Source organism: Acomys russatus, chromosome 32 (genome assembly GCF_903995435.1).
Source record: "Acomys russatus chromosome 32, mAcoRus1.1, whole genome shotgun sequence".
Taxonomy (NCBI): Eukaryota; Metazoa; Chordata; class Mammalia; order Rodentia; family Muridae; genus Acomys; species Acomys russatus.
In genome coordinates this window covers 38,134,881-38,149,543 of record NC_067168.1, presented here as the reverse complement: position 1 = coordinate 38,149,543, position 14,663 = coordinate 38,134,881, and positions in this window count along the sequence as shown.

The following is a 14,663-nucleotide window of genomic DNA, read 5'->3' as shown; positions in this document are numbered from 1 at the left end:
TGCATAAAGACATTTCTAAGGCCACTTAGCATTTAGGATTTATACTATTCTCTTATTTGTTCCTGTCATGGAATTATTGAGTTTTATCCCTAATGTGTCCATAGCACTAAATTAATGTAGTATAAGATGATGGTGGTGGTGGTGATGAAAATATCCATTGTTAAATTTCCACATGGTTTCTTAAAATTGAAAAATGTCCTTATGACACAAATTATTTTGCACAGAAGTCTTGGAAATTAACATATGCTATGTCATTTATTGTTTTTCCAAATGGTGTGATTACTATGTAAAAGTCCAGTAATAAGATGCTAATGCCCTATTCCCACCATAATATGCACTTCAACATACACAATAGTTAGGTTGTAACATTAAAACTCTTGAGATGCCTCAGTGGGTAAGAGGACTTGCTGCTTAAGAATGAAGGGTTCAATCCTTGGCACCTGTGTGAAAAAATCTGAACACGTATGCATGTAACCCTGAGTTTAAGGGATATTTGGAGACAGAAAGATGACTTTGGTCACAGGCCACCAGCATAGCTCAAGAAACACAACCTTCTGGTTCAGTGAAAAACCCTGTCACAAAGAAGCAAGGCAGAAAGCAGTAGGGGATAATGTCCAATGTCCCCCTGATGGTCTATGCATGTGTATATACTCATAACCCTACACACACACACACACACACACACACACACACACACACACACACACGTCAACTTCAATTGCTTTATATAGCTATGAATATGAAGGAGTCTGGAGGGACAGGAAAGCATGAAGTCCATAAAGAAAATATATTTATCCCTTTAAGGAGCCAGATTTACAGTTAGGTTCTGAGGTTTGGAACTGTGAAAAAGAACAGGTGTACAGGACTGGGGAGATGGCTTAGCAGTTAAGAGCATTTGGTGCTTCTGAAAAGGACTTGGGTTTGGAGCCCAGCACTTGGTGCTCACAACTGTCTATAACTAGTTCTGGGATACCTGACACTGTCTTCTGCATTCTTTGCATACTGCACATGCATATGTCACTTACATGCAGGCAGGCAAAATACCATTACACACACAAAAATAAAACACATATTTTTAAAAAGAGTGCTTGAAGTCTATGAATACACCACCTGTGGGGCAGGGGAAGAATTGAGTCCAACTTTAAACAAAGAAATAAAAGAAAAAAATATAAAGGGATTTAACTTAAGAATAAAACATTCTTAACAATATAGTAATAAAAGTATGAAGCTATGTGAGAAATGGAGGGAAGAGAGAGGGGCAGAGGAGGAGGAGAAGAAATAAAATGAGGAGAGGTGAAGGCAGAGGAGAATAAAAAAATCAGAATGAGAGAAGGAGAGGAAAGGGGGGAGGAAGGAAAGAGAAGGCAATTATGAAGAAGAGCAGGAAGAAGAGGAGGAGAGGAGAAGAGAGAGACAGAGACAGACAAGACAGATAGAGACAGACAGACAGAGACAGAGACAGACAAGACAGATAGAGAGTGACAGAGACAGACAGAGGCAGAGACAGACAAGACAGATAGAGACAGACAGAGACAGACAAGACAGATAGAGAGAGACAGAGACAGAGACAGACAGAGGCAGAGACAGACAAGACAGATAGAGAGAGACAGACAAGACAGATAGAGAGAGACAGAGAGAGACAGAGACAGAGACAGACAGAGGCAGAGACAGACAAGACAGATAGAGAGAGACAGACAAGACAGATAGAGAGAGACAGAGAGAGACAGAGACAGAGACAGACAGAGGCAGAGACAGACAGAGGCAGAGACAGACAAGACAGATAGAGAGAGACAGACAGAGACAGACAGAGGCAGAGACAGACAAGACAGATAGAGAGAGACAGAGACAGACAGAGACAGACAGAGGCAGAGACAGAGAGAGAAGGAGGGAGAGAGAAGGAGGGAGAGAGGGAACAAGGAAGGAAGAGAAGAAAGCCAGGGGCCTGGGCTGGTGAAATGGCTCAGAGTTGAAGGCACTTGCTGTACAATCCAGATGACTGAAGTTTGATTCCCAGACCACATTGAAGCATTTGAGTCTAAAAGTTTTAGTAAATAAAGTATTTTAGAACAATTATTGTGACTGAATAAAGTATGGATTTTAGAAGAACACATCAGAGACCTCGTTCAAGACCATTATAATACTATAGGTTAAGAGGGATTTAATCAAGTTGAGTACTGGGATGGAAAAGAGATGATAAATTCAGATACTAAGCTTACAAATGTATCAGGATTTGTATTCTGGCATGATGCAAGTTTGGATTCACAGCATAGGGCATATGCTGGGGAAACCTCCAAAACTCAGAGGCTGATTTTTACTTGCAGGTAAAGCCTTTGCCTAGCATGTCTCAGACCCTGTGTTTGTTCCAGAATTTTCAAATTTTTATAATAACTAGTTTTGCACCAGGATGATCACTAAAATAGGATTGGGGCCAAAAATTAAGATATAGGATTTATAAATACAATATTTAATGAAATATATAAGAAACAAAGAAAGCAATGACTTAGTTTTGGAGTACACTGAGCTGGGGCTTTTGCTGTCTGGGCAAGTACATCTAGCTGACAGCTGAAAGTGACCCTCAATATTAGAAGAGCAAAGACTTGTATTAAAGAAACAGACTTGGGGGTATCTGCCTGCCTGTCCTACCTAAATTCATGAAGCATGTGAGAAGTCGTCACATAGAGATTATAGATTAAGAATAGTTGATAAAGCTGGTTGGGAGAATTTGAATTTTAAGGGTCAGATAGCAGAAGGAGATGTCTCTATGAGTTAGAAGGAGTAACATCAGAAAGGCAGACAACGAATATGAAAAGGACGTTATCAACGAAAAGTGATGTACTGCGGATTATCAATTTTGAGACAGTGGGATGGGTCAGTGGGTAAATCGCTTGCTGCGTAAGCCTGAGGACCCGAGTTTGATCACAGAAGGACACAGCAGAGTGGCATGGCTTCCATCTGTGATCCCAGGCCTTCCACAGTGAGATGGGAGATAGAAACACAACCATTGCCCAGGGGCTCATGGGAAGGGAGTTTGGAATATGCAGATGAGCAGAAACAAGGAGAGAGATTATCTCTACAAGGTGAAATAAAGATAGTTATCTTAGAACCTCCATGCTCATCCTGTTGCACGTGAGTACCTGCTACACACACACGTACACACACACACACACACACACACAAAATGATAATAGTAGTTAATAACTAATAATAATAATAAAACAGTAATAAGAAAAGAGGAAGGATCAACTTTGTAACTTCAGGAGAGAGGAATGTTTTGTGTTTGGTGTTTAGAACATGGTTAAGTGCCTGAGACCAGTTTTTTTTTTTTTTTTTCCTGCCAAACAAACCCTTTTCACTTTTAATATTTGTAATATTCTAAATAAGTATATAAGAAAGACTTGCCTTTTTATTACTAGGAATAAGAGAGGACAGAGACAGTGAGGTGTTTGGACACACTCTTAGACTATAGGACAATTCCTTAGGTGGCTTCTTTTGTGTGCATATGTGTGTTCATATTCATGTATATATGCATATATGCACTTGTACATGTGGAGAGGCCAAATATCATATGTCTGCATCTACTGTTCTCTAACTTATCTTAGAGCAAAAATACCTTCACTGTACCTGGAGCTTGCATCCCTAGGACTTTCCTGGCATCACCTCCTAGCTGTGGGGTTATAAAAGCACCAGATACACCCAGATTTCTATGTGTGTGGTGGAGAGCCAGACTCAGGTCCTAATGCCTGTGCATAGAGAATTTCACAAACTGAGGCTTCCTCCGGCCACCCAGGTGATTTCTTCCTGGATTACTACATCTTGCTGTGCTGGTTAGGAATCCAAGGATGCCATAGACTCTGGCTCAGAGGAAGTGTGTTTCTTAAGTAAAAAAAATCACAGATGTCAGTAAACTGAGAAAGACTGTCTCTGTCTTTCATCTTTTTATTTATCTATTATTTTATGTGTGGGGGTGTTTTACCTACATGTATGTGTGTGCACTCTGTGTGTGTGTGTGTGTGTGTGTGTGTGTGTGTGTGTGTGTGTGTGTGTGTGTGTGTGTGCGTGCGTGCAGTGTTTCTGGAGGCCAGAAGAGGGCATCTGATTCCTGGGACTTGATTTACTTATACTCAGTTGTAAGCCACCATGTGCTGGGGATCTTAAGCCCCATGCAGTCTTTTCAGCCCCTCTGCTCTCGTCTTGCTAGGAAATATTGAGATAATAGATGTATGGAACTGTTCCTGGCTTATAGTTTCTTAAATTATATTTTCTTAACCCTAGTCTCAAATGTGTTGGTGAACTGTACTCTCTGGAGATTTTTTTCCCCCAGAGCATTTTAACTGATGAAGATGCTGCTGTGATCCCCTACTCACAGACCTCATGACTCTTCCAAGCTGAGGGCCGACCAGCTTTAGAAAACGCCTAAGCTCTTAACCTTTTATTGTTGAAATTACTTTCATGTGTTCTAAAAATACTCCATATTATGTGAAGTATTTCAAATATGGTCACCGTGAACCAAGTTCAAACAAAACTGCCATGCTCAAAGTCGTAACATATGCTGACACATATAGATAGCCCAAATAACCTAAAAATACAAGATACTTTTAGGGGAAAGCGTCTGGAGAAAACTTCTTTTGAAAATTCCTAAAACTGGACTGTTCATTTTGGTTTGAGCAGAAAGAAAAACCTGTGGGTTGATTTTAGTTACACTGGCCTTAATAGGAAAAAGGGAGAAAATGTGTATATATATATATATATATATATATATATGCATGTATTTTTTCTTAGAGCAACACAACTTTATTTTAGTCAGAGGAAGGGCTATTTAAAGCTGTCCTTATTCCCAACTTGTTTGAAATGTTGCGGTGGTGGTGAAGGCCAGCTCCATCCTGGAGGATATCAAACTCCACACAACACTTGAGACACGTGAGCAATTACCATGAGATCTCCCAACTTCTTCTGTTGACCTTGCGTCTTGTTAAAGTTTGCATTTTGAAAGCGTGGGCCTGCTTTGTTTGTTTGTTTGTTTGTTTGTTCAGACAGTACCTCACCGGGCTGGCCAAAGACTCACACACAGAGATGCACATGTGTCTGGACCTCAAGTGCTGAAACTGAAGATATGTAGCACCCTCTTGCCTAGCAAGCTTAAGCATTTTGATGTTTTATTCATACCCAGTGTCTACCCTGAGTTCCTTTGCCATAGTTGCAGACTTGCCCGGCATATACCCCGTCGTCGCTCTGAAGCATTGGAACAGATTTACTCAGATGGGGAAGATCAATTTCCAGCCCTCACATTTAGAATGATCATGGTGTCTGAAGATAACTTCCAGGAAGCCAGGTTGATACAGAAACACCAGGCTGTTGAGGGTCTTCTTTGCCATGTGAACAGCCTGTGCTCCCCAGGGAACATCGTCCCTCTAGTGTTTGCAGCTTCTTGTCAGCACACAGGAGGCACAAACCATTGCCTTTAATCTTCCTAGGCACTAGGCTTTAACTCATTACAAATAATATTCACTGAGGCATGATTCACTAACAAACTCAGGGACCGGGCTGCAGCCCAGAGGTAGGGGAACTGTGTAGCACATGAGAGTCTCTTGGTTCCATCTATGACACAAGAGTAAGAAATAGCGTAGTACGTGACTTGTGCTTCTATTATTTTGTATCGTAAATTATTTTTACAGATTTAAAATTTGAGGCTCATAACAGTAATAAAACATTTAAAGCAATTTTATTTCATAAGAAATAAAATCAGACTACTCCCCCTTCCTTCTGACATTTTATTTGGGGCTTTTATGGCTTGTTGTTGTTGTTGTTATTTTTAAAATAGGATCTTACTGTCTTTTCCATGCTAGTCTTGAATCTTCCAATCCCCTGTCTCAGCTTCATGAAGGGTGGGATCACTGGGGCGCCTTTTATCTAATCCCATTCTTTTAAAATTGCATTTACTTATTTGGTATGTGTATGAGAGTGTGTGTGGGGGCACATGAACTTTATATAAACACATTGAGTGCGATATTGCATGCCATAACATGTGTTTGAAGGTCAGAGGACAAACTTCTAGAAGGTTGTCTCTTTCTTTCTACCATTTGAGTCCCAAGGATCAAACTCAGGGTGTCATCCTGGGCAGCAAGTGCCTTTACTCCCCGAGCCATCTACTGGCTCTCTAACCTCAGTCTTGATTTCTTTCACCTGAATATCATGAAAGCCTAATGTGTGCTGGCATCACCCCTGAGTGGGAGATACAGAGATGAATGAGACTAGAAGCTTCTTTAGACAATATCTGGCCTAGAGAAGAAAATATGAAATACACACAACTCAAGAGTAGAGTCCAAAATAGTGTCCATGTTTCTATTCTTGATCAATATTGCTGAAGGGAAGCACAAGGGTCTGAAAGGGGAAAATGTTGGCCCTGATTGGGACCTGGTGGCCTCTATAATAAAGACACAGTTTATGGCAGGCTGGAAGACACTGCAACAATGCTGGAAACTTAGAATAACCTCTGTCAGGAATAGGAGAGCTTCCCCTGAAAAGGTGAAGGAGCTCATGGAGGCTCCTTGGTCCTTGTCATGACATCTTTAATACCCACTGTGTGGGCCACATCCTCTTGCTGTCTCTGTAAACTACAACAGAAAATAAGCAAATCGTGTGTGTGTGTGTGTGTGTGTGTGTGTGTTGGGGGGAGAGAGGTGGGTGTGTGTGCTCGCACACCTTGGGTGTCTTCCTCCAGTGCTCACAGCCTTAGTTTTGAGAGTGAGTCTCCCACTGGGACTGAATCCTGCCTCTTCTGCTTAGACTAGCTTGCCTGGGATGTCCTGGGCTCTGCCCATTTCTTTCCCTGGTGCTGGGATTTCATGTAGGTGTTGGGGATTTGAACTCAGGTCCTCATGCTTCTTCTGTGAGCATTTGATCTCGTGTGTCACCACATAGTCAAGCCCACCCCTGCCTACCAAGCAGCTCTCCTCCAATACAGAACTTAGGAATCTGGTTTCACAACCATGGCTGCTTCTTTTTTCACTGTCTCCTCTAGAACGTGATTGCTTTTTTCTTCTCTAGTGGGTTCTAAGCCAGGTGTGGACTCTTCTGGAAGCCCAGCCAACCCTGCCTGTTGTCATCTGAAAACACTGACACTCATTTGGGAGTTGTTGGTTCTGCAAGCTGACCTATCCTTTAGATCATATAGCATACTACTTTCCTGAAGGAGAGAGAAACATGGTTTTTGTTTAGATCACAAGTGGCGGATGAGAAAAAGACTTGTGAGAGAGCGTGTGATGTTTATCCCCTTAGAAGACAAACCACCATGTGGGGGAGATTGGTTGTTAACCAGCTGAAAAACATCCTTGAACAAATTCTGAGAGGAGATATAAATGTGAGCCAAAAACAGAAGGCTGGGCCTTTGGAGACTTGTGATAGGTTTGGCTATTCATCGCTCCACTTTGAGATGCATGCTTCTACAGAGAACTGCTAAAAGGAAGGCTTTGGGGCTTTGGGGCTCCGGGCTCCGGCTGAGGTTCCAGGTTCTGGTTGCTCCAGGTTCCAGCAGAAGAAATGCTGCTGATTATGGCAGGAGAAGTGTTCCTAGGAACTGATATCTTTACAGTTTCCTCATTGTATTCTTTAATCTCCTTTTCCTATTGTTTAGGTTAGTTGGGTTATAAGTGAGGTACTCTCAGTTAATAAGTTTGTAATAAAACATAATTCCTAAGAAAGTTGAGCCTACACTATCTATCTGCATTCTCCATTCTTTTGTTGTAAACTGGGCCCTGGGATAATGGGAAAAGGACTGGCAGGTGAGCGAATTCCCTCAAGGAAGCAGCTGGCTAGGCAGTAGCTATGTACAACTTGCCACCTAGGACATTGGCTGTGGGGAGCTACATTCTGAGGAAAGTTCCTCTGCAGTCAGGGTGCCTTTCTTCAAGCAGTTTCCTGACATGAACTTCATACCACACTGCATGGAGGAGGGCAGTCCATGCGGGCTGCTACACAGGTAAATTAAAGTTGAGCATTAGCTGGTGTGCACATAATTTCCAGTTAGAAATCTCTACTATGCAAAGAAGGCTATTGTAAATTAGAACAGTCCTGATTGATCAAAACCCAACCTTGGTCAAAGGCTAGGGTCACAGTGCATGGGGCAGCAGCTCTGTGGTACCAGGTCAGAGTGATTTAGAGTTTAATTGACTGGATGAATGCAGATTTAATGTAAATGTGGCAGGGATGTCCTCTCACAGAGAGCATCAGTGCAGTAGAGGAGGGTTATGGGTTGGAAACTTCTAGACCTGAGTCCACATGCTATTAGATCTCACCTTGTTCTTGTAACCATCTCTGAGATGAAGATTTTCTGCCTGTAATATGGATGTTGGATCAGTTTACATATTCCATGGCTGTGATAAATACCCTGACAAAAGCAATTTAAAGAATGCCGGCTTATTTTGACTCATAGTGTGAGGTACACTCTGTCATAGCTTGAAGGTCACAGCCAGCACTGGATGAGGTCATGCTGTGTCAGCAGTCAGAAAGAGAGAGTCCAGTGTTAATGCTGGGCTCAGTTTCTCCTTTTAAGTCAGTCCCCAGCTTAGGGGATGGTGCTGCCTGCCGTTAAGATGCATCTTCATGCCTCAGCTAACCTATGCTAACTTATGCTAGATACTCCCTGGCAGTCAGACGAGCCCAGTGGCTTGTCTCTGGGTCATTCTAGATGTTGTCAAGTTGATAATAAGCCTTAGCCACCTATAACTAGCTATCAGGGAAAATGTGGCTCTCTACAGCTGAAGCTAAGCAGGAATGTCCATCCTCCAAAGCATGGGGGCTATTTAACACATTTAAAGACGCAATAGCAAGATTTAAAAGAATCACTGTGGAGGGCAGGCTGTTCCCTCTCCTTAGCCATGCTGTAGTGTGTTAGTCAGTAGCTCTTCCAGGCTGTGACTTTCATAGATTAATCATAGATTGTTGACATTTATTATCAGCTTGAGAATATTTAGGAATAACATCTTCCTCATCAGACCTGAGCCCCACCATGGGAGTCTACATGAACGTGAGATGGGCTGATCCAACTATTCATAAATCAGACCTCATCGATGTCCATTGCCACCTTCCAATAAGATGTATGCACGGCTTGGAGCTACTTAGAATCTAGTCAAAGAAAAGAGAGAGAAGAAAACTATTTAATAGCAGCCTTTTCAATGCACTGTGTCCATGTCTGTGAGATGTCAGTATGTAATAAATGAGGAAGATGTTATGCTCTTTCACAACTTCACAGATAAAGATATCTTACTTTTCACAGCAGCTGGTTGTACAGCATTGTTCACGTATCAAATTTTATTATGATATTAGTGGGACTGTTTTTCCCTAGATTTTCAAGATCGCTGTTGCTGTGCCCAAAGATAATTACAACATAGAAAGACCATTAAGATAAAAGTAATGTGAAATATCTCTGTGCATGTTAAATCACTTCTTCTTGGTTCGCATGATGGCATCTTTAATATCCGGTATCTCTTGGGGGCTTCCTCATGCTGGCTCCACAGCAGATAGGAAATATAAGAATGCCTGGCCAGATCTTGAGCCCCAGGCCACCCACGGAGAGCAGAGGGGATAGGGTGGTCAGTGGGCAGCAGGAGAAGAGGAAATGTGTAGATCTCTAGAGTTAATCCCCAAAGAGCATGGGGAATTATTAATTAATCTAAAGTAATAATAACAAGATTTTTAAAAATCACTGCTCAGGGCAGGCTGTGCCTCCCCTAAATTATTCTTTACTGTGGAAGCAGAGGTTTTTCCAGGCTGTGACTTTCCCTGAAAGACTCCATTTTACAAGCAGCGTTTGACTTTATTTTGAGTGAAAGTACAGAGCTAGGATGATCCTACATCTGTGCCCCGTGCAGAAGACACCTAACACTTCCATGACAGTTCACACCCCCACTGTCATCACCAATCTATCATCTGGTTGTTTAGTGTGTGTGTCAAGGGACTGACAAGCTCCCAGGTGTCCTGGGGAACGTTTGTTCAGCTCAGCTCCCACTCCTGAGCTGGCCTACTTGAGTATCTGCCATCCTGCTCATCTACTTGTTCATCCATCTGGACCTGCCATCATCCATTGTTATAGAGGCAGTGCTGGTCCACATAGCCTCCACAGTGGAGGCTACATGGTGCCCTCCACAGCTTCCATGGTCCCATACCTTGCTTCTGCAATCCATCCATGCTCCCCTACATGGTGACCTCTACAGTCTTGTGGTTCCATACCTTGCTTCTGCAAACCAACTAGATCCTCCCGCTGGCTCAGCTCTGACCCCAAAGCTTGACTCTTCAGCAATAATTCCAGTTGATCTCTACCAAGGTTCATTATATAACTGCCACTGAGTTTTTATTGGTTACATATTAACTTTCTACTTGTCTCTAGAAAAATCTTCTTGGTAATCCTTGAACTCTGTTTCCACATCTTTGACCCCGTGGAGCCACTACGAACACTTTGAAGCTTTTATTGAACCTAAGGATATACATACTCAGAGATATATAACTGTCTTAATCTGTGACCTGAGTGCAATATTCATAGTTAAAATTGGAATAAAAGCACCGGGGTTTGTTTCAGTCCTATATTGAGGGAAATAAGGACTAGTTAGTTAACAAGTTGTAATTTTCTGCATCATGGAAAGATACGGGCCTTTCCACCTATGTTTATGAAATGATATCTGCCATGTTTCAAACTGACAGGAGATAGCATAATCTGAGAGATTGCTGGAATCCTTCTATATATCCCACAACCACTCCTTAACACTAGCAGCATTTGCTCTTGAGAACAAACAACACAAAAAACTTAGATTTCTCTACCAACTTCTACTAGTTGGCCACTATTGCCATGTTCACTGTTGCTCATCTCCAACATCTCTAATCTACAACAAAAAAATTAGTTCCAGTTTTTCTCTTCTGATGAAAATGCTAGTTTCTTGGGTCAGGTTTGAATAGATGGAAGGCAGTGGGTTTTATCTTGGGCATGTTAGAACAGCTTTAATTGTCACACTCTTCTTATCCCACAATTCATATGTTCAGGACCTGATTCCGAAACTTCATATGCTTAGGATTTGCTTGGTGACCAGCTGAGAGCCACACGAAAACTCTGTAATCTTAGAATGAGAATTCCTTCCCGAGGGACACAATGTCTGCATCCCCACAAGGTCCCAGTGCCAAACCCAAGTATGAGTTCACCAAAGTCATCCTAGGGGAAAAAAATACACTTACAGGGTTTACTTATGTAGAATGGGTTAAGTGTCAGTAGAAAGTATTTGTGTGACTCCAAGGTATATCGATGCTGCAAAGTCTTCACCCAGCATGCTTGATGGCTTCCCCATTCTTGAATCAGCCTTCCCAGCCTACATATTCTAGCACCGTCCAAGACCCAGAGGACACATGCAATTAGGGCAGACATACATACAAATGGTAATAGGGAGTGGCCTGCCTGTCAGTGGGTCCAGTCCAGTGGGCCTGCTTAGCTCCCCTTTTTACAAGTTCTCTCCCCTGGCTCTTGCCTGAAGACCCAGCTGATGCAACAAAGATGGTGGCTGTTTTGTTCAGAGGACCAAGTTCTGTGACAAGCCATCTTTTGTGTTCAGGTTCTGCATCTGTAAGATATCATTTTTACTTCTTCTTCTTTTTTTTTTTTTTTTTTTTTTTTGGTACTAACAGTGGAGGGAAATGGTAGTCCCAAATGTTGACTGATAGTGACTCTCAGAGCAGAGGAAAGAGGCTTCAGTCTCGAAGGCTGGTGCCTCCATTCTTTAGGTACCGATGAGCCAAGTTCTTTGAATTGAGGGAGCCAGACTCATGCCTTCCTTTCTCAGTGACCATGGAAACCTGAGGCCTGTTCATGCTGTGTGTATGCTGTGGCAAACGCCTGTCAGAAGCATAGAAATGTGAAAGCAAGACTTTGATGTGGGCCTGACAATGGGTTCAAAGAAGCCAGAAATGTGCCGTTGAAATCCTGTACATATTTTCCCCTGAGATTGCAAGTGAAGTAATTCAGGTTAAGAGCATTCTGGGCCACAGACACCTCTTGCCCCTTTTCAGTGATCTAAGACAAAGCTCACTGGGTAAATGCACAGAGATCATATATGCATGAATGTACCCCATGTGTGTTCATGTATGTGCCTGTTCACCTCACCCAAGCTGCAAGCATCGCCTTCCTCCTCAGAGGGGTCCAATTCTGTCACTGCAATCGCAGCATGCTTAGTCTATTCAGTTTTAAGGTTCAATGAATCACTCAGGACCCAAAGTCACCCGGTTCTCTTCAATCAGGTGAAAAGTTGTCCTCCTCCGCGCATAGACAGCGTCGCTTTGTCCTTGTGCTCTCTGTGGACTCTGGCTTCTGCTTTGTTTCTGCTTTATGCTAATGTTGAAAGAATAGGCTCATTTATTTCTGTAGTAAAACAGGATCATCATAATATTCATATTTGACAAATGGTTGGCCCTGAGCACATGAAAGTTAAATGAGTATAAAAAAAACTGAGATGGCTAGGGGTGTAGAACGCTCATAGGCTATGTGATCCATATGTTAAAATCTCTGAGTTCAATTCCTAGTGTCCTATTACATCAGGTGTGGTGACACATGCCTATAATTGCAGCACACAGGAGGAGAAACTGGGAGGGAGGAGAAGGTGGTAGGAAGATGTCAGAAATTGATAGTCATTCATAGTAGGTTCAAGGCTAGCCTGAGCTGCATGGGACCCTGTTTCAAGAAGAAGAAGAAGAAGAAGAAGAAGAAGAAGAAGAAGAGAAGAAGAAGAAGAAGAAGAAGAAGAAGAAGAAGAAGAAGAAGAAGAAGAAGAAGAAGAAAGCATGGAGATGGGTCAATGGGTGAAGTTGCCTGCTGCCAAGCCTGATGACAGGAGTTCTATCCCAGGGGCCTGGGAAAAAAAAACTCAGAGGAGAAAGGGTTTATTCATCTTATAATTTCAGGTTCACAGTCCATCATTATGGGGAAAATGACGAAAGTCAAAGAAGATGATAAGTAGCTAGCATGCCACAGCCATAGTCAACAGCAGAGACGCGTAGACGCGATTGTGCTTTCTCTGCTGTTATAAAACACAGAGTCCCCACAGCTATTCGCTTTCAGGCTGGGTCTTCTCCATTAAAGTAATCAATATAATCTGGAGAGTCTGGTGCCTGAGGACAACAGCACTTATGAGTATGTACCCATACACAGACACGTACATAATATAATCTTAAGATGGAGGAATGAGAGATACACCTGGAATGTGGGAACAGAGGAAGCAAAGGGCTGCAGGTGACTTCTGGAAGCTGGGTGTTCCCCTCTTTGCCTTCCCTTGGCTCTGTATCTTGTCCCTGGATTCCAGAATTTAGTCCAGGTGGTATACCAGTAGGAGGAATGTTTTTCCTTGTTGATTTATTCATAAGGATTGCATTTGAGAAATGCCTTCACCACATGTCCTCCCTCTTACACTTTGGTGAATTCCCAGGTTTGTCACTTAATGCTTGCCTCTGCCTCATCACTCAAGCCAGAAAACTACTTAATAGACACCTGCAGCCCCTCTCCTTGGCTCAGGTGACTCTCAGGCAAGATGTCCTATGAAAGGCCTGCTCTCTTTCCCTAGATGACAGCTCTGCCCCCTCATCAGCCAGCTCTTCCCATTAGAAATTCAATGAGCTGAGAGAAAACAACAGATCCTGCCCCCAAGCCTACATCTTTGGGAATTGATCTGTCAGGTAATTGAGGAGGTTGATGCACACTGTGGCTGGGGTGTTTGACCTTTAACCTCATACCACCTATAAGGTGAGAACAGACAAGACAGCTTCATTCACTATAGGGGCAGAATGAAGAGGGAGGTACTAGTCGGTTTTTGCTGGTGTAGGGTTTTTCATCTAATTAAACTGAAGTTTATATGTGCCCAGAAGACCTCCCTGATGCAGGAAGGGTGGCAGGAACGCTTTGTGGGTATTTAAGGCCAAGAATAACATTTCCTGGGTGTAATTAAGCATCTATAGCTTTTGGTTCTTAGAGAAGTGTGTGAGGCCATCCTGTCATCACTTACTTCGCACTGTCACAGCAGCTTTATTAGAGGTGTGACCTTGGGTAAGCCACTTAACCTCTGTGACTTCTGATATGAAGCAGTGCCTCCCAAACAGCACTGTTGTCAGCATCACCTGAAACGAGAGACAGGAACCAGCCCCTCTCTCCCTAGACAGGCATGTCTCTGCACTTCCTTACAATGATAATGTAGAGGCTAGGTTTCTTGTTTGATTGGGAGGGTAAGGACATAGGTTCAGAAAAGTAAAGTAAATGCCCAGTAGCCCAAAGCATAGAGGTTGCAACACAGAGGTTGGCCTCTGGGTATTGTTAACACCTTGGACCTATATATGATTATTTTCAGAGAAGAGACCTTGCTCTCTCTTTGTGTTCTAATATGGACTTGCTTTGTACTGCAAGAAAACAGACACTTAAAAGAGAAAACCGAAAGATGCAATTGGAAAGCCATCAGCACTGATCTGGGATGTAGGGGTCCCTTGCAGCACAAGCAATGGTGAGCTGGGCTCACCTGAAGCACCATAGTGAACTGGGCTCACTTGCAGCACAAGCACTGGTGAGCTGGGATGATTGTCTCCTGTACAATCTGGTTATGACTCTGTGTTGTAGACGTACCCACTGTGGCTGGCCTCCTGGTGACTAGTTG